Below are 26,610 nucleotides of genomic sequence, written 5' to 3' on the forward strand. Positions count from 1 at the left end.
CAATTGCACCAAGAAGCATAAAATACCTAGGAATAAATCTAACCAAAGATGTAAAAGATCTGTATGCTGAAAAATATAGAAAGCTTATGAAGGTAATTGAAGAAGATAAAAAGAAATGGAAAGACATTTCCTTCTCATGGATTGGAAGAATAAATATTGTCAAAATGTCAATACTACCCACAGCTATCTACACATTCAATGCAATCCCAGTCAAAATTGCACGAGCATTCTTCTCGAAACTAGAACAAGCAATCCCAAAATTCATATGGAACCACAAAAGGTCCCGAATAGCCAAAGTAATTTTGAGGTAGAAGACCAAAGCAGGAGGCATCACAATCCCAGACTTTAGCCTCTACTACAAAGCTGTCATCATCAAGACAGCATGGTATTGGCACAAAAACAGACACATAGACCAATGGAATAGAATAGAAACCCCAGAGCTAGACCCACAAACATATGGCCAACTAATCTTTGACAAAGCAGGAAAGAATATCCAATGGAAAAAAGACAGTCTCTTTAACAAATGGTGCTGGGAGAACTGAACAGCAACATGCAGAAGGTTGAAACTTGACCGCTTTTGCACACCATTCACAAAAATAAACTCAAAATGGATAAAGAACCTGAATGTGAGACAGGAAACCATCAAAACCCTAGAGGAGAAAGCAGGAAAAGACCTGTCTGACCTCAGCCATAGCAATCTCTTACTCGACACATCCCCAAAGGCATGGGAATTAAAAGCAAAAATGAACTACTGGAACTTTATGAAGATAAAAAGCTTCTGCACAGCAAAGGAAACAACCAACCATACTAAAAGGCAACCAACGGAATGGGAAAAGATGTTTGCAAATGACATATCAGACAAAGGGCTAGTATCCAAAATCTAGAAAGAGCTCACCAAACTCCACACCCGAAAAACAAATAACCCAGTGAAGAAATGGGCAGAAAACATGAATAGACACTTCTCTAAAGAAGACACCCGGATGGCCAACAGGCACATAAAAAGATGTTCAACGTCAATCCTCATCAGGGAAATACAAATCAAAACCACACTCAGATACGACCTCACGCCAGTCAGAGTGGCCAAAATGAACAAATCAGGAGACTATAGATGCTGGAGAGGATGTGGAGAAATGGGAACCCTCTTGCACTGTTGGTGGGAATGCAAATTGGTACAGCCACTCTGGAAAGCAGTGTGGAGGTTCCTCAGAAAATTAAAAATAGACCTACCCTATGACCCAGCAATAGCACTGCTAGGAATTTACCCAAGGGATACAGGAGTACTGATGTATAGGGGCACTTGTACCCCAATGTTTATAGCAGCACTCTCAACAATAGCCAAATTATGGAAAGAGCCTAAATGTCCATCAACTGATGAATGGATAAAGAAATTGTGGTTTATATACACAATGGAGTACTACATGGCAATGAGAAAGAATGAAATATGGCCCTTTGTAGCAACGTGGATGGAACTGAAGAGTGTGATGCTAAGTGAAATAAGCCATACAGAGAAAGACAGATACCATATCTTTTCACTCTTATGTGGATCCTGAGAAACATAACAGAAACCCGTAGAGGAGGGGAAGGAAAAAAAAAAAAGAGGTTAGAGTGGGAGAGAGCCAAAGCATAAGAGTCTCTTAAAAACTGAGAAGAAACTGAGGGTTGATGGGGGGTGGAAGAGAGGGGAGGGTGGGTGATGGGTATTGAGGAGGGCAGCTTTTGGGATGAGCACTGGGTGTTGTATGGAAACCAATTTGAGAATAAATTTCATATATTGAAAAAAATAAAAAAATATATCTTTTAATATAAGTTTATCTTTCAAAATTTATCTTTTAAAATGAGGAAGTTGTTTTTTTAATCACTAATTTTATTATTTGTCTGGTGATGTCACTGTTATTCATGTTTCTCTCTCCCCACCCCCTTGGGTTTTCTCTTTTTCTGTTGATATGTGTAAAGATCTATTCTTTGTTGAGTAATAGTACATGACATGTGATGATTAAACATTCCACAATGCCACCTGATGAGGCAAGTGAGGATGGTTATAGCATTGTATTGGTTAACACCGAACTCGCTTCCATAGGTGAGCTATGGCAAGAGCAGACAGTGTTTTCCAAAATGAGGGAGAAGAAGATGAGAACAGAAAGTTATGGATAGAAATGAGATATCCATGAAGGGACTATTTGGTGGTGAGCTCCTTATATGACACAACATTGTTGACTCCTGCCTTGCAAGGGAATAGTTGACTGTGTAACTCTGGTCCACAGAGCTAGACCACAAGGTCATGGAGTTGAAGTCCTGCCATCTCCTGAATTCTTGTAACTTTCTAGAACCCATGTGCCACGTGGTTAATCGGCCAATATTTGAACTCTTCCCGGCAGCTTTTGACTTTTGATATGTCAGAGCAAGGTCACGGTGAGCCAGTGTTGGGGGTATTGGCCAATAATCAGAGTAGAAGGGAATCTCTTACCCTCCAAGACAAGAAGAAAAGAGGGCAGGATGTTTGGGTTATGGGTAAGATTTTAAGTATATTTTAAATAGGTTTCTAGGTTTAAGAAAATTAAGGTCTTTTTATTTAAATAGGTTTTAAGTAAGATTTTAAGTATGTTTGGAACTTGTCAGAGTTAATACCTGGCTGCTACAAATCCTGAAGGAATTTAGAGTCAGGGTTGAATATTGGGAATGGATTGAGACTGGTTGAGTAGGGACCTAGAGGAAAAACATGACTATTTAGAAATAAAATATGTATCTAATAAGAAAAGGCAAAGGAATGGGTATATAGTTTTAGGGGTCCCACTAAATTTGGGAGTAATTTCATGGCTCTAATCTACACAGTTATAGGGTTTTCTCCAAAATTAGTGGTCCTGAGTCAAGATAGGGACATTCTTGGGGAAAAAAGAAAATGGTGACATAAAACTGAATGTTCTAAGTTATCCATTTAAATGATCAGCCATTGGGTACAGTCCAGATAAGAGGGAGAAAGACCAAGGGCATTTGCAGGAGGAAAAACCCAAGACATTAGGTGACAAGAGACTTCAATGAAATCACAGAACATTGCACAAGAACTTGGGGATAACAAGCCATAAAGAGAGATGATTATTCAAAGACTGGTACATTTGGTTTATTATTTCTGAGTTAGATCCAGGCTGAGTAAGAAAACTTTGTATTTCTGTTTATGTTTGTCAGAGTATACATTTGGCCTCTTTTCTTCAAAGAATGACATTCCTATTTGATTTAGGGTTTTTTTTTTTCTGTGTTTTCTTCTGAATTTTGTCTTCAAAAGCTGTCTGATATCTTTTTGGAAAAGTACTACTCATCCAAGTGTTAAAAATCAAATGTGTAGAAACTAACAACAATGATGATGGTAATGATGATGAGTCTGGGTAAAATTACTCCTCTCCCAGAATGGAATTTGATGTGGTTACTTCCTGTTGAACAAAGGGAAAATAGCTCATGTATAATGTAGCTCATGTTGCCTCAGACCTGGTACAGTAGAAACACCTCAACAGCAATGAAGTACAAACAAGCAATCTGGATTCTCTGGCTCATATCCATCAGAAAACAAAAAGCCTACCCCAGTGCCCACCTTCCCATCTTCCCAAGGGCACTAGTTATGTGCCAACAAGTGGCCAGGGCTGGCTGTCTCCTAGCCCCTCCCTTGGGTTGACCTGAAGCCTGACGGTGACTCCCAGATTGTGTGGAGGGTTGTCCTGATCTGACCCATAGTCTCCATGGGAGTATAGCTTCTATAGGCCTTATTGTTTCTCAGCAACAATATGCCAACGAACTGTATGGTGTAAAACTTTCCTGTATCTTGCTTGACTTGACTTTCTTTTTCTCCATTGTCTCATATTTCTGGAGAACTTGGTCAGGTTTTCTAGAACCTATTATTGGATAATATAAATTAACCTGCACCAGCCACTTGAAAACTCCACCTCTTGAAAACTCCACCCAGCTTCCCAAAACCAAGCCTAGACTCCTGGGTGTGATGTTTCTCCCCAGAGTAAAATCATTCCACACACAGACAGGATTCCTGGCTGGCCAGAGTCATTTTCCTGGAAACCTGAATCTGAATAGGACTTAGTTCTTGCACTTAGCCGTCAGCCCCAAAGTTTCCCATCATCCTGATAGAAAGTTTAATTTCAGATAAAAAAAAGATAATTATGTAAATATTGTAGCTTATTGAAAAGTAAAGTTTACCCCCTTTTTATTTGTCAGTCATGACCTGAAGAAAGGCTAGGAGAGAACCATATTCACAAAGTTGTAACTGATCTAGGATTAATATCAACAAAGACTATCTATCCTAGCCCTAAAACCACACTCAGTTCTGTGCAGAGGGAACAATACCACCGCTCAAAGACAGGCTTTCTTCTCCTGGTTTGCGATTGTGTTCCCTTGGATATTCTTCTTTAAGTCTCTTCAGCTTTACTTTTTACTCCACCCACAGCCTGGTTACCAGTTCCACAAAGCCTCCAACTGACTTGGGGAAAATGCAGCCTCAGGTTGGGCAGCACACCTGGCTTCCTGGCCCGGGGCCCTCTAACACTGCTGTGGAGGATGCCCAGTTGGCTCTCAGCACAAAAGTGTTGAGGACTGTTCCAGTTAGGATGACTGCATAGCAATTACCCTAAAATGCAATGGATTAATATAACCACATTTCTTCTGCTCAAGAACCTTTCATTTGGCAGGGCTCAGTGGAGACATTTCTGCTCCTCTTGCCTTAGCTGGAATTTCTGAATGACAGAGAGCCTCATTTGTATGTCTGGCAGTTGATGTTGGGTATTGGCTAGGACATCAGCTGGGGTTGTCTTCCAGAACACCTGCATATGGTCTCTTCATGCTTGGGTTTCCACAAGCATGGTGGCTGGGTCCCAAGGGGTGCAGAGAGAGAGAGAGAGAGAGAGAGAGAGAGAGAGAGAGAACAAGTGAGCCAGGGAGAAGCCATATCACTTTTTATGAGCTAGACTCAGAAGTCACACAGCATCATTTCCACAACATCCTGGAGGGAAAGGACAAAGACTTCACCTCTTCATGGGGAATGAGAAAATTCTGGAAAAGCAAGTGGGCCAGATATTTTCTGTGGTCACTTTTGAAACCACAATCTGCCTCAAAGGAGTTAATGCACCATGAAGTAACCCTCAGTCAATTGGAGCAAAAGTGATAGGAAAGCACTTCTCCCTTCTCCTGGAGGAATAGTCCTTATGAAGAGACTAAAAAAGAATTCACCTGTAATAACTGCCCACTGCCCACTTCCCACTGCCTCCTGGCAGTGTTCTGGCTATTCCTACTTCTGCCCCACAATCCTGCATTCAAAGACCACCCCCTCCCTGCCATAACCTCTTCACATGTAAGCCTTTGTCTCAGACATTTCTTCCTGGGGAGCACAAGCTAAGGCAGATAGTACTAGGAGTGTACCTAGAAAATAGTATCAGGGTTAGTGTTTGAGACTAAGTTGCCACACACATGTCAATAGCATATTTCATAGTTATGAGCTGTGATAACTTTGGCACAGATGACATCAGTCAGCAAGGCCATCACCTGTGGTGGTTGTTTGACCTGTAGTGCAGTTTGAATGTGAACAGCAGGTCTTTTTGTTGGGGAGGGTAAGCAGATTGGGGAAATGATAATGGTAATATTTGTGGAGTTGGCTTTTTGAAACTACATGCAAACTTTGGGAAAGAAGCTCAGATGTCCCAGCTGTCAACTCCAGGCATATTTGAGGGCCTGAGGCCTCATCTCCTGTAGTTGCAGGAGAGACACAAAAACATTTCTGCTGTGTTTAAAAGTCTGGGCCCTTGCAGGAAAGGATAGGAACCTGAATCATGTGATGAGAACATATGTGTAAATAAGCCTGAAAATCTTAACCTTAACTTCCCTGAATCCTAGCTGCTGTCAGAAGAGAACAGCCTCTCCTTGCTGTGTGCTGGGGAGGGAGGGATGTGTACACATGGGGTCCTTGCCTGTGAAGTCAGTGTTTAGCTTCCATTTGAGGGCCCCTCAATGTTCTCAAATCTGACCTCAGTATGTCTCCTTGAATCACATACTGGGATGCCCACAGACATGAGGTGGAGAAGCTGGAACTGCCCTGGCACAAAAGCAAGAGAGGAATGGCAAAGCCACAAGACACCCAGAGTCCACACCCTCTACCACAGAATCAGGGGAGCCCAAAAAGCAGGCTCTGACACTGTTGGTGGTGGTGGCTATCCTCAGAGGCTGTGATCAACAGGGTGAGATGACATGGGACCAGCAGATGAGATTGTGGACAAGCTGAGGCCAGAGGCAAGGAGGAGACAATTTACCATAGTGGTCAAGCAGTGCCACACACTCAGGAGCTCTTGCCTATAAAGAACGGTGGTGATTTCTCACAGATGATGGCTGGAGTGAGGTAATTAGGTAGCTAATTACTCCCTTGGTTGGATGTCATGGAGTTCAGATAATAAGTGAACACTGGGCTCCAGCTCATCTCACTTGGGTTCCTGGTCCCTAAATGAAGAATTGGGCTGACCACTGGCAGAAATTTGCATCAGTCCCCTGTATTGAGGAGCAAAAACCATGTTATGAGGAAGGTGAAGCTGAAATCCCTACAATTATTCCCAGGCCCTGAGCCTGGTCCAAAATGGTAAATCAGAGTAAAACCACACCATAGCAGGAATTACAAATTATTGTCCCCATCACGGAAAAAAAACTCTGTTCACAAGACAAAGATGCTAGCTAAAGTAAACTGGGTTTTGACATCTCAATTCATTTTGTCCTCATATATTTGAGCCCACATTTGACATCATGGTCACTAGCATTTTCCCAGTTTCACAGGTCTGATAGCTGAGTGAGTATAGAAGAGCCCAAGAACTTTGATTGAGCTCACACACCTGGAAAGTTGTAGTCTCGCTTTCATCCCAGAACTGGAGCTCTCAGCCCTGGTTAAATAGAGGAGGGCCCACCTTCTAGGTGCTGGAGTTTTGGCTGATCTGACTTGTGCATTTGGGGTCACCTGAGCCTGTCAGATTTTTGTTTTAGAGGAGGGACCACATTGACACCACCCATCCCCATCAACCCTGCTGTGTCCTGTTGAGCTGCCATGAGGGACAGCCCAGGTAGGGGCAGAGCATGCCCTAGGGTGGGCTCACTCTGCTCCAAGGAGCCTGAACTCTGCTTCCTGGGGTGTGGGGCCAGGCTTCCTGAGGAGCAGATGGAATGCAACAAATGCAAAGGGGCAGGCCCTCTGGGAGATCCTAGGGAAGGTACAGTGAAGGAAGAGGCCCTAGGCAGAGGGATATGCTGACCTGTGGCACTGAATCCCTAATGGGAAGCAGGGAGCTGAGATAGATCTTCAGATATTCAGCCCATGGAGGTCATGCCTTCATTCAAGGAAGCCCTGGATGTAGAATGCCCTCAGAGTGGGCCTTCCCACTGGGAGCAGCTCCAGGAAGATTATGGCTGTGATCCATCAGCAGTCAATGCCTACTTTCTGTCCTGAAAGGGGTGTGAGCAACATCTAGTACCCAGCACTTCTGCAGTCTCAGGGAGTCCTCTGAGCTCAGACAGGCTTTGGCTGCAACCCTTATGTAATTTATAGCAATTTGATCCCTTTGATATCCTTGAACTCAACTTTGGGCTTCTGGAATGCACTAGAAGCACAGTGCATAATTGAGACTGTGTTCCATATCAATGCTTCATAAACATCAACTATGTATTATTAATTGTTTCATTATTATAGGTCATATAGAAAAGCATTAGGGGTTGGAGGAGGATCCTGGGGAAGCTTCCCCAAATTCCGCAGTGAACAAGGGAGGGTGTAACTTAGAACCAACCTGTGCCCTCTGCTGAAATGTGTATGAGAGGAGAGCTGTCCCAGTTCCCCCTTGCCTGATTTTTCTGGGGACAAGGAAGACACACAAGCACTCTCTCACATACATTCTTTTTTTTTTTTTCAATATATGAAATTTTTTATCAAATTGGTTTCCATACAACACCCAGTGCTCATCCCAAAAGCTGCCCTCCTCAATACCCATCACCCACCCTCCCCTCCCTCCCACTCCCCATCAACCCTCAGTTTCTTCTCAGTTTTTAAGAGTCTCTTATGCTTTGGCTCTCTCCCACTCTAACCTCTTTTTTTTTTTCCTTCCCCTCCTCTACGGGTTTCTGTTATGTTTCTCAGGATCCACATAAGAGTGAAAAGATATGGTATCTGTCTTTCTCTGTATGGCTTATTTCACTTAGCATCACACTCTTCAGTTCCATCCACGTTGCTACAAAGGGCCATATTTCATTCTTTCTCATTGCCATGTAGTACTCCATTGTGTATATAAACCACAATTTCTTTATCCATTCATCAGTTGATGGACATTTAGGCTCTTTCCATAATTTGGCTATTGTTGAGAGTGCTGCTATAAACATTGGGGTACAAGTGCCCCTATGCATCAGTACTCCTGTATCCCTTGGGTAAATTCCTAGCAGTGCTATTGCTGGGTCATAGGATAGGTCTATTTTTAATTTTCTGAGGAACCTCCACACTGCTTTCCAGAGTGGCTGTACCAATTTGCATTCCCACCAACAGTGCAAGAGGGTTCCCATTTCTCCACATCCTCTCCAGCATCTATAGTCTCCTTATTTGTTCATTTTGGCCACTCTGACTGGCGTGAGGTGATATCTGAGTGTGGTTTTGATTTGTATTTCCCTGATGAGGAGCGACGTTGAGCATCTTTTTATGTGTCTGTTGGCCATCTGGATGCCTTCTTTAGAGAAGTGTCTATTCATGTTCTCTGCCCATTTCTTCACTGGATTATTTGTTTTCTGGGTGTGGAGTTTGGTGAGCTCTTTCTAGATTTTGGATACTAGCCCTTTGTCCGATATGTCATTTGCAAATATCTTTTCCCATTCCATTGGCTGCTTTTTAGTTTTGTTGGTTGTTTCCTTTGCTGTGCAGGAGCTTTTTATCTTCATGAGGCCCCAATAGTTCATTTTTGCTTTTAATTCCCATGCCTTTGGGGATGTGTCAAGTAAGAGATTGCTACAGCTGAGGTCAGACAGGTCTTTTCCTGCTTTCTCCTCTAGGGTTTTGATGGTTTCCTGTCTCACATTCAGGTCCTTTATCCATTTGGAGTTTATTTGTTTTTTGTGAGTGGTGTGAGAAAGTGGTCTAGTTTCAATCTTCTGCATGTTGCTGTCCATCTCTCCCAGCACCATTTGTTAAAGAGACTGTCTTTTTTCCATTGGATGTTCTTTCCTGCTTTGTCAAAGATAAGTTGGCCATACGTTTGTGGGTCTAGCTCTGGGGTTTCTATTCTATTCCATTGGTCTATGTGTCTGTTTTTGTGCCAATGCCATGCTGTCTTGAGGATTACAGCTTTGTAGTAGAGGCTAAAGTCTGGGATTGTGATGCCTTCTGCTTTGGTCTTCTTCTTCAAAATTACTGTGGCTATTTGGGACCTTTTGTAAGTTCCATATGAATTTTAGGATTGCTTGTTCTAGTTTCGAGAAGAATACTGGAGCAATTTTGATTGGGATTGCATTGAATGTGTAGATAGCTGTGGGTAGTATTGACATTTTGACAATATTTATTCTTCCAATCCATGAGCACGGAATGTTTTTCCATTTCTTTATATCTTCTTCAATTTCTTTCATAAACTTTCTATATTTTTCAGCATACAGATCTTTTACATCTTTGGTTAGATTTATTCCTAGGTATTTTATGCTTCTTGGTGCAATTGTGAATGGGATCAGATTCTTTATTTGTCTTTCTGTTGCTTCATTGTTAGTGTATAAGAATGCAACTGATTTCTGTACATTGATTTTGTATCATGACACTCTGCTGAATTCATGTATCAGTTCTGGCAGACTTTTGCTGGAGTCTATCGGGTTTTCCATGTATAATATCATGTCATCTGAAAAAAGTGAAAGCTTGACTTTATCTTTGCCAATTTTGATGCCTTTGATTTCCTTTTGTTGTCTGCTTGCTGATGCTAGAACTTCCAACACTATGTGAAACAACAGCAGTGAGAGTGGACATCCCTGTCGTGTTCCTGATCTCAGGGAAAAAGCTCTCAGTTTTTCTTCATTGAGGATGATATCAGCTGTGGGATTTTCATAAATGGCTCTTATGATCTTTAAGTATGTTCCTTCAATCCCGACTTTCTCGAGGGTTTTTATTAAGAAAGGTGCTGAATTTTGTCAGAGGCCTTTTCTGCATCGATTGACAGGATCATATAGTTCTTATTTTTTCTTTCATTAATGTGATGTATCACGTTGACTGATTTGTGAATGTTGAACCAGCCCTGCATCCCAGGAATGAATCCCACTGGATCATGGTGAATAATTCTTTTTTATGCTGTTGAATTCGATTTGCTAGTATCTTATTGAGAATTTTTGCATCCATATTCATCAGGGATATTGGCCTGTAGTTCTCTTTTTTTACTGGGTCTGTCTGGTGTAGGAATCAAAGTAGTACTGGCTTCATAGAATGAGTCTGGAAGTTTTCCTTTCCTTTCTATATTTTGGAATAGCTTGAGAAGGATAGGTATTATTTCTGCTTTAAACGTCTGGTAGAACTCCTCTGGAAAGCCATCTGGTCCTGGACTCTTATTTGTTGGGAGATTTTTGATTACTGGTTCAATTTATTCGCTGGTTATGCGTCTGTTCAAGCTTTCTATTTCCTCCTGATTGAGTTTTGGAAGTGTGTGGGTGTTTAGGAATTTGTCCATTTCTTCCAGGTTGTCCAGTTTGTTGGCATGTAATTTTTCATAGTATTCCTTGATAATTGTTTGTATTTATGAGGGATTGGTTGTAATAATTCCATTTTCATTCATGATTTTATCTATTTGGGTCATCTCCCTTTTCTTTTTGAGAAGCCTGGCTAGAGGTTTATCAATTTTATTTTTTCAAAAAACCAACTCTTGGTTTCATTGATCCGCTCTACAGTTTTTTTTAGATTCTATATTGTTTATTTCTGCTCTGCTCTTTATTATTTCTCTTCTTCTGCTGGGTTTAGGCTGCCTTTGCTGTTCTGCTTCTATTTCCTTTAGGTGTCCTGTTAGATTTTGTATTTGGGATTTTTCTTGCTTCTTGAGATAGGCCTGGATTGCAATGTATTTTCCTCTCAGGACTGCCTTCGCTGCATCTCAAAGCATTTGGATTGTTGTATTTTCATTTCCGTTTGTTTCCATATATTTTTTAATTTCTTCCTTAATTGCCTGGTTGACCCACTCATTCGTTAGTAGGGTGTTCTTTAACCTCCATGCTTTAGGAGGTTTTCCAGACTTTTTCCTGTGGTTGATTTCAAGCTTCATAGCATTGTGGTCTGAAAGTATGCATGGTATGATTTCAATTCTTGTATGCTCATGAAGGGCTGTTTTGTGACCCAGTATGTGATCTATCTTGGAGAATGTTCCATGTGCACTCGAGAAGAAAGTATATTCTGTTGCTTTGGGATGCAGAGTTTAATCTGATCCAATGTCTCATTCAGGGCCCTTGTTTCTTTATTGACCATGTGTCTAGATGATCTATCCATTTCTGTAAGTGGACCGTTAAAGTCCCCTGCAATTACCACATTCTTATCAATAAGGTTGCTTATGTTTGTGAATAATTGTTTTATATATTTGGGGGCTCCCGTATTCGGCACATAGACATTTATAATTGTTAGCTCTTCCTGATGGATAGACCCTGTAATTATTATATAATGCCCTTCTTCATCTCTTGTCACAGCCTTTAATTTAAAGTCTAGTTTGTCTGATATAAGTATGTCTACTCCAGCTTTCTTTTGACTTCCAGTAGCATGATAAATAGTTCTCCACCCCCTCACTCTCAATGTGAGGGGATGTGTCCTCTGGTCTAAAATGAGTCTCTTGTAGACAACAAATAGATGAGTTTTGTTTTTTTATCCATTCTGATACCCTATGTCTTTTGGTTGGTGCATTTAGTCCATTTACATCCAGTGTTATTATAGTAAGATAAGGGTTTAGAGTCATTGTGATGTCTGTATGTTTTATGCTTGTAGCGATGTCTCTGGTACTTTGTCTCACAGGATCCCCCTTAGGATCTCTTGTGGGGCTGGTTTAGTGGTGACGAATTCCTTCAGTTTTTGTTTGTTTGGGAAGACCTTTATCTCTCCTTCTTTCTAAGTGACAGACTTGCTGGATAAAGGATTCTCTGCTGCATATTTTTTTGTTCATCACATTGGAGATCTCCTGCCATTCCTTTCTGGCCTGCCAAGTTTCAGAAGATAGATCAGTCACGAGTCTTATAGGTCCCCCTTTATATGTTAGAGCACAATTTCCCTCGCTGCTTTCAGAATTCTCTCTTTATCCTTGTATTTTGCCAGTTTCACTATGATATGTCATGCAGAAGATCGATTCAAGTTATGTCTGAAGGGAGTTTTCTGTGCCTCTTGGATTTCAATGCCTTTTTCCTTCCCCAGATCAGGGAAGTTCTCAGCTATGATTTTTTCAAGTACCCCTTCAGCACCTTTCCCTCTCTCTTCCTCCTCTGGAATACGAATTATGCGTATATTATTTCTCTTTAGTGCATCACTTAGTTCTCTAATTTTCCTGTCATACTCCTGGATTTTTTTTTATCTTTCTTTTTCTCAGCTTCTTCTTTTTCCATAATTTTATCTTCTAGTTCACCTATTCTCTCCTCTGCCTCTTCAATCTGAGCCGTGGTCGTTTCCATTTTATTTTGCAGCTTGTGTATCACATTTTTTAGCTCCTCCTGACCTTTCCTTAGTCCCTTGATCTCTGTAGCAGTAGATTCTCTGATGTCCTCTATATTGTATCAAGCCCAGCGATTAATTTTATGACTATTATTCTAAATTCACTTTCTGTTATATTGTTTAAATCCGTTTTGATCAGTTCGTTAGCTGTTGTTATTTCCTGGAGATTCTTTTGAGGGGAATTCTTCCGTTTGGTCATTTTGGATCGTTTCTGGAGTGGTGTGGAACTGCAGGGCACTTCCCCTGTGCTCTCTCGAATAACTTGCGTTGGTGGGTGGGGCCTCAGTCAGACCTGATGTCTGCCCCCAGCCCACCGTTGGGACCACAGTCAGACTGGTGTGTATCTTCTCTTTCCCTCTCCTAGGGGCGGGATTCACTGTGGGGTGTCATGGCCCATCTGGGCTACTTGTACACTGCCAGGCTTGTGGTGCTGGGGATCTGGCGTATTAACTGGGGTGTATAGGCAAGGTGCATGGCGGTGGGAAGGGTAGGCTCAGCTTGCTTCTCCTTCAGTGATCCGCTTAGGGAGGGATGCTGCAGCAGTGGGAGGGAGTCAGACCTACCACCGGAGGTGTGGATCTGCAGAAGCACAGGGTTGGGTGTTTGCGTGGTGCAAGCAAGTTCTCTGGCAGGAACTGGTTCCTTTTGGGATTTTGGCTGGGGGATGGGCAAGGGAGATGGCACTGGTGAGTGCCTTTGTTCCCCACCAAACTGAGGTCTGTCTTCCCAGGGCTCAGCAACTCTCCCTCCTGTTGTCCTCCAGCCTTCCCGCTCTCTGAGCAGAGCTGGTAAGTTATAACCTTCCAGATGTTAAGACCTGCTCGCTGTCCGAACACACTCCGTCTGGCCCCTCTGCTTTTGCAAACCAGACTTGGGGTCTCTGCCTGGCTGGAGGGTCGCCCCTCAATCCCGGCTCCCTCCCACCAGTCCATGTAGTGTGCACTGCCTTGCCGCCCTTCCTACCCTCTTCCGTGGGCCTCTCTCTGAGCTTGGCTCTGGAGACTCTGTTCTGCTAGTCTTCTGGTGGTTTTCTGGGTTATTTAGGCAGGTGTATGTGGAATCTAAGTGATCAGTGGGACGCGGTGAGCCCAGCGTCCTCCTACGCCGCCATCTTCCCCCCTGTTAGTTGTCTCTCACGTACATTCTTTTCCTCTCCTTTTATTTTTACTCTTATGTACTTTTTCAAAACTGGTAAAGGAAGATAAATGTTAAAATACCTTTACTGTTTTGATATGTTCCATAATGCCTATTGAGAGTTGTGGGATTCTTCCCTTTTCCCCAGCACCCTTGCCAAAAACTGATAAGAGGATCTGGGAACCATATCTGGGGCTGTGGCTGCATTGGATTCTTATGGTCAGTGGTCCCTGAGGATTCTGATAATCTCGTGTGGAGCACTAAGTCTCACTGGGGCATATGTGCACCCTGTTCCCAGGACACGTGTATCTCATTCTTTGTCCTCCTCTCTCTTTTCCCCTCCACCCTTTCTTCCTTCAATCCCACAGCAAATTGCCTTACCTGTGGATGGCAGGGAGGGGTATCACCATTGAGATAGTCATATGGGATATTTCTCTTGGGTAGGGTGTAGGACAACCCAGAAGTTCTCTCCGACAGCTTTTAGAAAATTATAGTGGGGAGAGCTTGGGGCAACTCTGAAATATGCCCCACATCGTTCTCTGGGATTCTAGTGGTATATAACTCCAGTTTCCCACAGTGATGTCCCAGGTGGGTGAGTACACACCCTCTATCAGCCATCTTCCCCACACCAGTACATGTGCTTCCTGGGAGCATCTCCCCAAAAAGGTGCTATTCCTCACATCCTTAATGTGGGATGTCCAAACCAAGGCAGGTGTGTTTGAGACAAATTGATGCATCCATATTGGCCTTACTTTGCAAGAGCCTAATCTGTAGGAAGCAGATAAGATAGCACAAGCTTACTTCTAATGTAAAACAAATACACAGTTAAAAACAACAGTCTCAGAAAGAAAACAGTTGCTGCAATCATAGTAATCTAGGATTCTCTGAAACCAGAAAACCCCAAGAGCTGACTGTATCATACTGACATGCAATAATGTCTCCCCTTGTGTACAGCATAGTTCTGAAAACAATTTCAGATCTTTAATTAATTGGTTCTCCACAAAAGTTAAGGTAAAGCCTATTTCACAGATGAAGAAGCAGTGGTCCAAGTGGTCACCTTTCCATACCAGTGACACATGTGGTTATTTTCAAAGCCATCCTCTCCAAGAAAACTTTTCTTCCCCCAGATAAACCCTTCCCCAAACCTCTTCAGCTTTATGTGTGTACCATTGTTTAGGCATTTTTTTTTCATTATTTGAAAAACACATGTGATTCTAGAATCCCTTGGCAAGATATTCCCTACACAATAACTGCAAGGGTTTATATTCCCCACCCAGACTATGTAGAGTGTATTTGCAGGTCAGAAGGCCTTATTTCCTGCTGGCTCCTGTGTCACCCATGCCTGGTCTGCTTCCTTACCCTGGGTGGCCCTAGGCCCACTGGCTATTTTGCATCCCACCTCTACCATCCTTTCTCACCTCACCCCATCCTACAAGCCCTTCCCTCCTTCTTTTATTCTCCAAGTAGCACCAACACAATGCAGAAATGTGTGGCAAGCATTTGGGGTAATGATGTTGGGTTGGACTACAGGTGAAGCGGGAAAAGTGGGTATCTCATCACCATTATTTAAAATTCCTTAGCCCTGTGAACCACATGAGATCTCCCAGATGTGCCCTCAAGAAATGTAAAGTGCCCTTTTCCACAGTGGAGCGCCACTCTGCTCTCTACAGTCCTTATCCATCTCCCATAGACTTTCTTTCTCAAGCTGCTTGGAGGCAGTTTCCAGAATCATTAGCATGTTATTTCTCAAAGCACATCACCTCTTTGCATCCCTCTGTCTTCTCCCTTCCCACTGCCCAGAGCCCACAGGCTTTCCTGTTGTGGCTTTATTCTTTGAGGGTCTTTTCTAAGTCAGTTCAAGCCTCATCACTTCCCAGCAACATCTTAGTCTTTTCTGTGGCCTTTGGCCATATCATAAGGGTGCACATCTGAGCCACATTGGTATCTCTCCTGCTCATATGGCACCTACGCTTTACTGTTGTCACTTACCTAGATTAAGATTATCAGCTCTCAACTTACCTTTACAGGTGTGAGGTATCCTTATGGCTCAGGTCCAGATGACCTTCCTTGCAAGATGATGAGCTCTGGAGGGCAGTGCACAGAGTGTTAGCTCTGGGATCTCTGCATGCCCAGCTGACCCTGGGACCCATGGGAAGTGCTAAGTGATAGTGTCTAGACAGAGGGAGCTGCGTCTCCAGAAATCACACTGTATGTCATTTCACGTTGTTTGTCTGTAGGCAACTGGTAACCAATCTCCACATTTCAGAGATTTTACTTTAGACCTTAATTACTGCAATGACCTTTAGTAATGAAAAATTCTGAAACTCTACTCTTTTCTGCTCCCTTCACCCAGGGAAGGGGTACACACTGAACAGTGCCCCAGGACCCCACTCAAAACATAATCCCCAGACATGAGAGCTAATTTCTCATGCATTGGGCAACAAAGATAAGGCCAAATTAGAAAAATAACCAAAATTCCTCTGAGAAAACATCAAAGCCCATAAAAGCAAAACACAAAATGCAGACTTCAATGCTCACTCTCAATGATTCCAGCATTCTGTAGTCAAAATTCATCGTGTGGGGCAGTAACAACGCAAATGCAAACATTTCTGTATTATGCTAACATAAAAGTAAAAGTCATAAAAACTGGTAAAAACGAGAAAGAGATAGATACGAGATTTTTCTCATGCAGTCATTCTAAACATCATGTATCTCTGGAGAAAGCACAGCAGTGGGACTGCATTTATGCCATGGAACCCTGAGGGATAGATGCTCAGGGAGCCTATCCCTGCAGCAGGCTTCATCTGAGGCCCCTTCTCCCTTTTAATATGCTGAGATCACACATGTGGCATTCATAAGCCTCAGTTGTCCAAAATATAAAGAAAAACACTCTCTCCCTTTCTGTATCTATCTCTCTATCATTTATCTATCCATACATCCACCCCGAATGAGAATTGTATGTTTAATTGATTCGTGACAATTTTTTGTGAAACCAGGACTAAGAACACCAAGTTGGGGCATCATTTGCCCAAACGATGATGGGGACTTTCTTTTTTTTTTTTTCTATACTTTATTTATTTTTTATAATTTACATCCAAGTTAGCACATGGTACAACAATGATTTCAGGAGTAGATTCCTTAAGCCCATTACCCATTTAGCCCATCCCCCCCCCCCAAACCACTCCAGCAACCCTCTGTTCTCTATATTTAGGAGTCTTTTCTGTTTTGTCCCCCTCCCTGTTTTTATATTATTTTTGCACCCCTTCCCTTATGTTAATCTGTTTTATATCTTAAAGTCCTCATATAAGTGAAGTCATATGATATTTTTCTTTCTCTGACTAATTTTGCTTAGAATAATGCCCTCTGGTTCCACCCACGTAGTTGCAAATGGCGAGATTTCATTCTTTTTGATTGCCAAGTAATACTCCATTGTGTATATATAACACCTTCTTTAGATGATGAGGACTTTCTACTCAAAGCCAGCAGAAAGAGCTTTCGTGTTGTTAGTCTAACTGGACTTCCTGAGGTCTCCAAGGTACTGAGAGACAGCAGGTAGATCCCTGGAGCTGTTGAAAGTACTCTGTGGTATGTAGTGAGCTGTCTGGGTAGAATGAATGGGTTTTATCCACCCCGTTTGGAAACCTTGTTGTTTATGCAACTTTATTTCACTTTTTATTTATTCATTCATGTATTTATCCAGCCATCTGACCCACAGATATATTAAAAATTTACTCATGAAGCACTGTGCTAAGTGCTAGGATGTGCCAGTATGGGAGACATGGCTTGTGTTGCTTTTCCCTTGCTGCTGTAACTAATTGCCATGAATGTAGGGGCTCAAAACCATAATAAAGAATTGTCCTCCACTTCTAGAGGTCAGAAGGATACAAAGGCTTCACAGGCTTCACAGGACACAGGCTTCACAAGCTAAAATAAGTGTTAGCAAGGCTGTGTTCTCTTCTGGTGGCTCTGAGGGAGAATCTCTCTATTGGCCTTTGCCAGTATCTGGCTGCTCCCTACAGTCACCTTGGAGCATGGTCCCTTCTTCCGACTTCAAAGGAAGCAATATTATATACCTCTGATTAATTTCCCATAGTCATGTCTCCCCTTGAAACATTGAATCCAGGACAATCCAGGATAATCTCTCAATTTTAATATCCTTAATTTACCTACAGATGCAAGGTTTGTTTGCCCTGTAGTATATTCACAGTTTTCAGGGATTAAAACATGGTTATCTTCAGGTGCATTATTCTTCCCACCACATACTTTTCCTGGGAATTCATACGTAAATAGGGGTTACACCCAAGCATGTGATGACTGCAGTATCTCACAGTAGGTGTGCTGATACAGGGGTTTCCAAGGCACTTTATCACACCAATGGAAGCCAAGAAAGTTCTCCAAGTAAGTGGAACTTGAGTTGAAAGACTTCAAGAGCTTAAATAAAGGATGAGGAGGGGCAGATGCAGAAGTGTGTTTCAAGTAGGAAATAGATATCTATAAAGTGTGAAATTTCTTGGGCAATCCCAGGAATTCCCAAGTAGTTAAGCATGGCTGGGGGCACAGAGGCATGTGGAGATAGGAATGAGACTAGAGAGGCAAGCAAAGGGCACTTTGGTCAGGGCCTGGGTTGCAGTGTCCATGTACTTGCATGGTGCCCTGAGACCTACTGAAATCCACTGTGGCTTTAAAGTAGGGAGCAGCTCTGTGTGAGTTACTCTGAATGGGTCATGCTGGAGATAAGGTGGAAAATTATTTGGGAAAGGACCAGTCTGGAGGCACAGATACAAGCTGGTGAGGGATTGTGGGGACACAGGTGGAAAGCAACAACTGTATGAGTAAGTCATATCAGTAAGAATAGAGAAGGAGGGAGGTGTATCTGGGAAATTGGTGAGAAAGAATCTCTAGGACTTGGGGGTTGATTCAATGTCTGGGTAAATAAAAAGAGACTGTGATCCTCCCTGGATTCTACCTGGAGGAAAAAAGATAATTTGTATCCTTCAAGGAAGAAAGTAAGTTGGGTAAAGATGATAAGTTCACTGTTTAGCATGTGGTATCTGAAGTGGCTTTAGGGCATCAATAAATTGGATAGATGGTTCTGGAGGTCAGAACTTTGGGCAGGGCTATAGCTCCAGGAGTGGTAACCATCTGTAGGGTAGCTGAAACTGCGGTGAGAGTGAGGCTTCTCTAAGAAGGTAGATAGAGGAGGAGAAGAGGACCAGGGAGGGCAAAGGAGAAGGAGCCCTTGAAAAGATGAATCCTTATCAAAGACGAAGTAGCCAAACCAAAGCACATCAATGTGGCATCCCATGGGATAAGTGCCTTCTGTGAAAGACCAGCCAGATGCCACAGTGAGGTCTAATGAAAGGATGACCACAACACATGTACTGTATTTCTATGCTTTCTGTGTCCAATCCTTCCCAGAAATAGCCCATAGAGGCTGGTGATTGGATGTGTGTGTGTGTGTGTGTGTGTGCATATGTGTTTCAAGGGAGAGTTTGAAACAAATTTGGATTCTCAGGTTGAAGACCCAGTTAAGATGGGAAATTTGCAGTTACAGAAAAGAGAGTGATGCTTAAGTGGAAATGGGGTAAGGTGTGATGGGAATCCCACTGCAACTTGCAAAAGCCTATGGTCACTGGGTTTTTGAAACCTGCCTCTTTTGTACTGCTTGTCTGTGTGTTCCTGAAGATGCTGTGCATTCCTTTTCACCCCAGAACCTTGCCTCCCTGGTGGCTGAAATAGTAGGATGTAGTGTGACGTTTTCAGTGTCACTTGTGCTTGTCATTCTTTGGTCTCCCTGCGAGTGTGCAGTCTGTCTAGTGTTGACAATTTTAAGGGGCCTTAAGGATGTTCCCATTGACTGATCAGTGCCCATAGTAGGTTATTAGGTCACCTCCAAATGCCCATCCATTATGTGCTGAAGTCCCCTTGCAGAAAATTTCTTCCTCTGTCTTCTAGTAGGGTGTCTCTTTATGATGGAATATGGCCTTTATGGGGATTCTGTTCAGAAGGGGCTCAGCTAGGAAGAAAATTAGACAAATGTCACAAAATGACACATTTTAGAGGGTAGCTGTTTGGGGCTATTTTTGAGCATTCCCATCACCTGCTCCCATGATGCAAATGGATAACAAGGATTCACAATATTTCCCCATGGCACTTGCAGCCATTCTATTTCTATGTTATCCATCAGCTGTAGGAGGGTCAAAGTTCTGAGGTGGTTATTGGTGTAAGATTTTCAAAGTGCCACATGTCTGAGTTCTCTTTGAAGCTGAAGTTAGGGAAGAGAGAGGAATCTTATCATGTCCCCAAAGCAGTTCTTTAAACCACCAGCTATAGGTGTCCATGGCCTCCTGTGCCATTTTTAAAGGCTGCATTGAAAAAAAAATGGCAAGATTAGTTAAGAAATGGCAATTCTGTGACATCTTTAATAATTATTCATTCTTTCAAAACTTTATACCTCAGTTTGAATTTTTCCTTATGTGATGAACCTTTTACCTCTCTCAGCCCAGGGGTGTAGAGATCATTGCAAATGCGATCTTCTGGTATGTGGAGGCACTGTTTTCCCAAGGAGAGTCCTGCCTCAGTGGTACCTAGTCTTTCATCAAATTTTGGGAATGTGAAAGAATGCAGGTAGGATATTTGAAAGATCTTGCAGAAAAGAGTATCATGATTGATTAGTAATAAACTTGCAAAGACCTGGGTTCTCCATTCTTAGTAAAGAACACTGGGGTTTGAGTCAAAATACCAGGGTCTATATTAGAATGTGTTATTTGAAATCTGTATAAATTTAGTGGGAGATTTAGTGGGAGACCACTAAACTTTCTAATGTGTATATTCCTCTTTGAAAGTGAACTCTTGAATATTCTCACCAGCTCTAAGTTCCTCTGATTCTAACTCTACTTAGTTTGTGTCATCCTGTTTCTCCTTGATGGAAAGAGATTTGGAAGCATTCTGATTCCTAACGGAATCATCAGAGCAAGTGCAACCAGGGCAAGGTATCAAATGGTTTTTAGCTGTTAAGAATATTAAAACTAATGGTATCTACTGGACCTAAGCCAATGTCAAAAGTTACAATGGGCCATTTCCTACTGGCCATTCAAAACCATGTTGGTTAATCATGACTCCAGTATTCAGAGACAAGTATTCAGGATTCTAAATGCATTGAATATTAGCATGGAACTGGGAAAATAACAAAGAAAACAAAGAAAAAGAAAGGGTAAGAGAGGGGCACCTGGGAGACTCAATGAGTTAAGTTTCCGACTTCAGCTCAGGTCAGGATCTCGCTGTTCATGAGTTCAAGCCCCACGTTGGGCTCTGTGCTGTCAGCTCAGAGCCTGGAGTCTGCTTCAGATTCTGTGTCTCCCTCTCTCTCAGTCTCTCCCCTGCTCACACTCTATCTCTCTCTGTAAAATATAAATAAACATTACAAGAAATAAAGTAAAGAAAGGGTAGATAGAGGAAGGGAAGATGAAAGGAAGGAAAGAAAGAAGGAAGGAGAAAAACCTGGAGGAAAAAAATTAATGATACAAAAATCTCTCCAGGGAACTGAAAGGGACTCAGAGTTCATTTGGTTACTGCAAGGCTTGAGTGAAGTCATGGGAAATTTTTAACATAGCACTGACAAGAAACCTCAATAACCACCTTGCTGTCTCCTTTCAAATGACACCTGGCAAGTCACACACAAAGAAAATCATTCAACTGTCCATTTTGAAGTGACTGTATTCGTTAACTATCTCCATAATTATGCTGTGTGACAAACATCTCAAAACTTAGCGCCTAAAGCAATGAATATGTATTATTGCTTGCTCATGTGTCAGTGGATCAGCTGTGGTTTGGCTGATCGAGGCTGGGCTACACTGGGCAATTCTGCCTCAGAATTTAGTTGCCGGGGTAGTTCTCCCTCAGACATTTCTTATCCTCCTTGAGCTAGTAGGCTAGCTAGGATGTGTTCTTCTCATTGGCAGAAGCATAAAGGTAATGGAAAACAGGCAAGTCCTCTTAAGGAAGGCCATAGAACAGGCATTTCTACCCACATGACATTGGCTGATGTGAATCACAAGGTGAACAGACACATTTCTCTAGCAGGCAGACTACAATGTCACAACACAAAGGACATGGATAAATACAGAAATAAAGAATTAGGGCCAAAATACAATCTATTTAACAAGTATCATTGTATCACTGGTTTTTCTAGGACCCTTCTGCTCTGGCCCACAATCTGCTTTGGTATCCTCAAGTATAACTTTTCATGGATTTCAGCCATCTACATCAACCCCACAGTTATGATTCCTGAGTCTGTTTCCTAATATTCTGGTCTGTCTCCTCTAATTAGCCCTGTGGACAAATACTCTTTGTGAGTTCAGTCTGACAACTGCCCACCCAGAGTGCTGGTACCTACCTAAGGATAACCCAGCTGCTAGAGAAAGAACTTCTTCTGGCCCCTTGGGCTTAGGTAATGATAAATGGGAGTCATTCTGGGATAGCCACCAGAATGCAACAGATAAAGCAAGCTTAATGGCACATGCTTTCACTTAAAGTAATTACCCATCTACTTTTTCTAAGATGAGCCAGTATCATGTACCTTTTAAAACTTTGATGTTTCTATGGAACATTTTTTAACCTAAAAGTATCTGTATAATATGGAGATAGTAAAAAGAGATTTTGTATCAGAAAGCAAAGTGAGGAGGTCAGGATACCAGCTGGCACAAACTTCAACAATTAGTGAATCTTATGCTCACTTTCTTTCATGCCCTACCAACATTTGCCTCAACCATTTTGTCTTAAGATCACAGCTAATGCTAAAAGAAGTATTAGTCCCATGGGTCATCAGCTCTTCCAATTTATAATGAAAAGTCAAAGGTAAAACAAGATTAAGTCCACAACTAGAGAGTGAATTTCAGAATACTAACACATTTAAATAAAAGTAAACAGTGTATTTTTATGGTTACTTTTCATTTTCTTTTGCGTTAATAGCAAGTCTCATTAGCAACATGGAGTTATCTCTCAGACCCTTCTTCCCAGCCTTGTCTATGGTTATTTTGCCTTTGATAAACTTCAGAAATTACTACCAGATATTCTCATATTTTGATTATAGTGTTGTGCTTTGAAAAGCAGATTAAGGGGCGCCTGGGTGGCGCAGTCGGTTAAGCGTCCAACTTCAGCCAGGTCACGATCTCACGGTCCGTGAGTTCGAGCCCCGCATCGGGCTCTGGGCTGATGGCTCAGAGCCTGGAGCCAGTTTCCGATTCTGTGTTTCCCTCTCTCTCTGCCCCTCCCCCGTTCATGCTCTGTCTCTCTCGGTCCCAAAAATAAATAAACGTTGAAAAAAAATTTTAAAAAAAAGAAAAGCAGATTAAATTTTTCCCTGTGCACATGAGAGGGTGTGGAATTGAAGATAATGTGTAGGTGTCAGTAAAGACCCCCAATTATTTCTGCAATGGTCATTTTATCTGATGTTCTCTTTCAAAAGTACATTCCAAGATCCCTCTTGGTTTGTTTGACTGGCACAGTACTCAAAGGTCCAGCCTTACTGCCGCAAGGTGCATCCAATACTGTGATGCCCCCAGAGGATGAGGCTGCAGCTGGTGTCCAGCTGACACTATGTCTATCTTTGCCAACCTTTTTCTTCTCCTTTGTCATGCTTCTCTCACACCTGTGCAGGTATCTCCTGAGAGTCTTCCCTCAGTAAATCATTGGCCAAGAGCCTCATCTCCAGGTGGGCAGGTGCCTGGGACACATTGACTTCATGAATTGTGGGGTGGGAAGCCACAACAAGGAGCCCTCCAAATCAATAAATAGTTTTTACATCTGTGAAATGAGGCCATTATATTATACACTTACAAGTTTCTTCCTTGCCATGCAAGTGTGTGATCTGCCATCTACCTAGGCATGAGGCTGACTGTGTAAAAAAAATAGCTCTCTAAATAAACTCATAATTGCAAAAATAATTTGGTGAAGTCTAGTATTTAGTAAGGAAAGGACTTAATGCAGACTCACCCAGTCACCAGATTCCCTATAGATCCATATGCTTGGCATCTTGGGACAAGGACTATTACCAAAACAAGCGTTTCATGTTGACCACCAACTCGTTCCCTGCAAAGGGCCTATGAGCGTTTGGTTACACTCCCCATGTCTCTGAGATAAGAGCTGGAGACGTGTTTTATAAGGCAGGTTTCAAAGCAGAACTAAAACATGATGTTCCAGTTAGAATGCTATGCTTTAATATTTGAAAGTATGCCCACCAATATTTAATTAATTAATATTTAAATCTATTAAATTAACCCTAAGTAAAACATTTTCATTTTCATATGAATTCTCCACAGCCAACGTGCTTACCGTATTCAAATCTATCATACATGTCAGCACAAACCTGGCCAGTGTTACTGGGAAGTGATGTCAGCAGGTCCATTAACCCAGAAAGGCGATTTTATGAAGCTCTTCACTGGGCCTGAAGCCCAGGAGCATGGATGCAGATGAGTGAAATGGTGGCAAGATGGACAGAATAAAGCCTAGCATACAAAAAACACTAAACTGTGTCTGCTGTGGTCAATTGTAGTCAGGAATGGTGTGCAGGTGGCCTGGAGGACACAGGCATCTACAGGGGAAGTGGATGAATGACAACACTGCTTTTCTCCCTACATACTTCCCAGAACTTCCCTGGAAGGCTCTATTGGCCCTAAGACAAGCGAGAAGCATTTGAGATAGTCAGTATTCAGACCTTGCCCAGGGAGCTGCCTCCAGGCCAGGCCCAAGGGATGGAGTGTTAGTTGTGGGGGACAGGGGCAACACGACTCCACTTGCATCAGTTTTCAATATTAAGTTGTGATAGGGTGGAAAAAATTTCCTGCTCAAAATGGACATTTGGCCATTCTCCATTTTTATTTCAATTTTGTTGCAGAGCAATTTAATTGTTGGTCATGAAGCAAATTGCAGGTTAGAATGTCTGATCATAAAATAAAAGAATGAAAAGGTCCAATCTTCATAAAAAAAATTTTGTGTGTTCCTGTTTGTTTCCCAGTGTGTGTGTACAAAGGTTTTACTGAGACAATTTCAGCAAGCATTGGAGTTTCTTTCTCCTGCAAGACTGTTGGTCTCTCAGCCTTCTTGTAGGTAGTGCAGTGGCACCAGAGGATGTGGTGGCAAAATCATCAGCAGCATTTTCATCACTGCCTGCATTTAAAGAAGTGGCTGCATGGAATCTACAGCCTGGATGGGGCAAGTGAAGCCACCACACTCAAGTCCACCCAATTCAGCGAGGAGGGCTCCAAACTACAGGTCACAGGGGCCAGCAGTCCTCCCCTTAAACACCCCCAGTCTTGATGGGGCCACAGGCAGACCTTGAGAGATCAGGCTGCTTCTCTGGTGCCCCTGCTGTGGAAATGTCTGTAGGGCCTTTTCTTGATGACAGGTTAGGATGTCCATCCTCTCTTCATAATGCTGGAGACTGCAGGAAAAGGAAAGTGAATACTCTCCTGAGAAGCATCTTCCCTTTTAAACGTGCTTCCTGTTGAGAATGGGCTGTGATTATTATTTTTTTAAACTTTTTTTTGTGTTTTTCAGTATTTAACAAATAAGAACAAGACAAAATAAATAAAGCAAAGGTATTTTTAATGTGAAGTGTGTATAACTGATGGTATTTAGAAAGGATTTGCACAAAATGGCTCTCAGCGACTGGCTCCAAGCTGTGTGCTCCTAGAAGAGCCCCGCCCAGATGCCCAGCAAGCACCCTCTTGTTTGGATTTGAGCACTTGAAATCTGTTCTCTAATTGGAAGATTGCAGACCTTGCAATTTACATGAGGATTTTTATTTCTGGTACTTACATTCTTGAATCTCAGGAACATAAATGTATGGAGATCTATCCGTTATTTGCAAAGCCAGAGAGGTGCAACTCTTGCACAAAGCTTGCTTCACATGCCGATGCTCCATGACATCCATTGAATATTTGGGTCTAGAAAAAACAGAGGAGCAGCTGTCATGACAGCAGGATATAAAACACTAATATTTAGGCTTTATTGCCTCATCTCTTGTCTGCTAGGATCAGAGGCATGAGGGGTGGAGTGGGTGGGAGTCAGAGTGTAAATTGGCTTTCTTAGGAAAGCAAGGAAGGACCATGAGTTATAAACTTTGTCATTCTTCTTGGATCACAGGCTAGGTCCAAAGCAAACCTACAAGATAGTTGATAAATCTCCTACAGGAAATGTCATGGATGAGAAACCGGGCTCAGGCACTGAGAAGGGGTGAGAAATCAGAGGTGGAAGAAGTAGGGAAGTTTCAGAAATAAGGCAGCTTATTTTGCTAGAAAAGAAAAGCTTGTGAGGGACTCATTTTTCAATTTGACATATCCTTAGGATATATTCCCTGGCATGGTATTATTTTATTTCAAAGCTTTCCAGAATGAAAAACAAATAAAAGAAATGAACCAAAAAACGGGTGGGGGGAATAAGTTCAGGTTCCAGAGATAAGATCTGCAGTATGATCAATCTCTTTCTGGAAACCCTTTCTCCTCAACTGAGACTGATCCTCATAGAGGTTCAGCCATGTAGATCTTTTATTACTGGATCTCAAGGCAGTGTACTCATGTTGACCCATTGAGGTACACAAAAAATAGAAGCTCTGTTTATATTTGTATCTAGACTTTTTAGATATTTTATTATAATACATGCTTTATAATTTATTCCAGTACAAAGTATACAAAGTGCAGGAATTGGTGGTTAGTACTTTTAAAGAAGTTCATGCACACACATTGAGGTGTGTTGAAGTGTCTGATCAAAGATTCAAGGTC

General features: G+C 42.2%; 1 long non-coding RNA gene across 1 annotated transcript; it reads left to right on the forward strand.

Moving 5' to 3' along the window:
* Positions 1–2,013: 2,013 nt before the first annotated feature.
* LOC111559707 lies at positions 2,014–24,353 on the forward strand. The gene is made up of 3 exons (XR_006594930.1): positions 2,014–2,077; positions 20,333–20,458; positions 24,151–24,353. It is a non-coding gene; the product is annotated as an uncharacterized LOC111559707 (long non-coding RNA).
* Positions 24,354–26,610: the final 2,257 nt, after the last annotated feature.

The sequence above is a fragment of the Felis catus genome, chromosome A3, assembly GCF_018350175.1.
Source record: "Felis catus isolate Fca126 chromosome A3, F.catus_Fca126_mat1.0, whole genome shotgun sequence".
NCBI lineage: Eukaryota > Metazoa > Chordata > Mammalia > Carnivora > Felidae > Felis > Felis catus.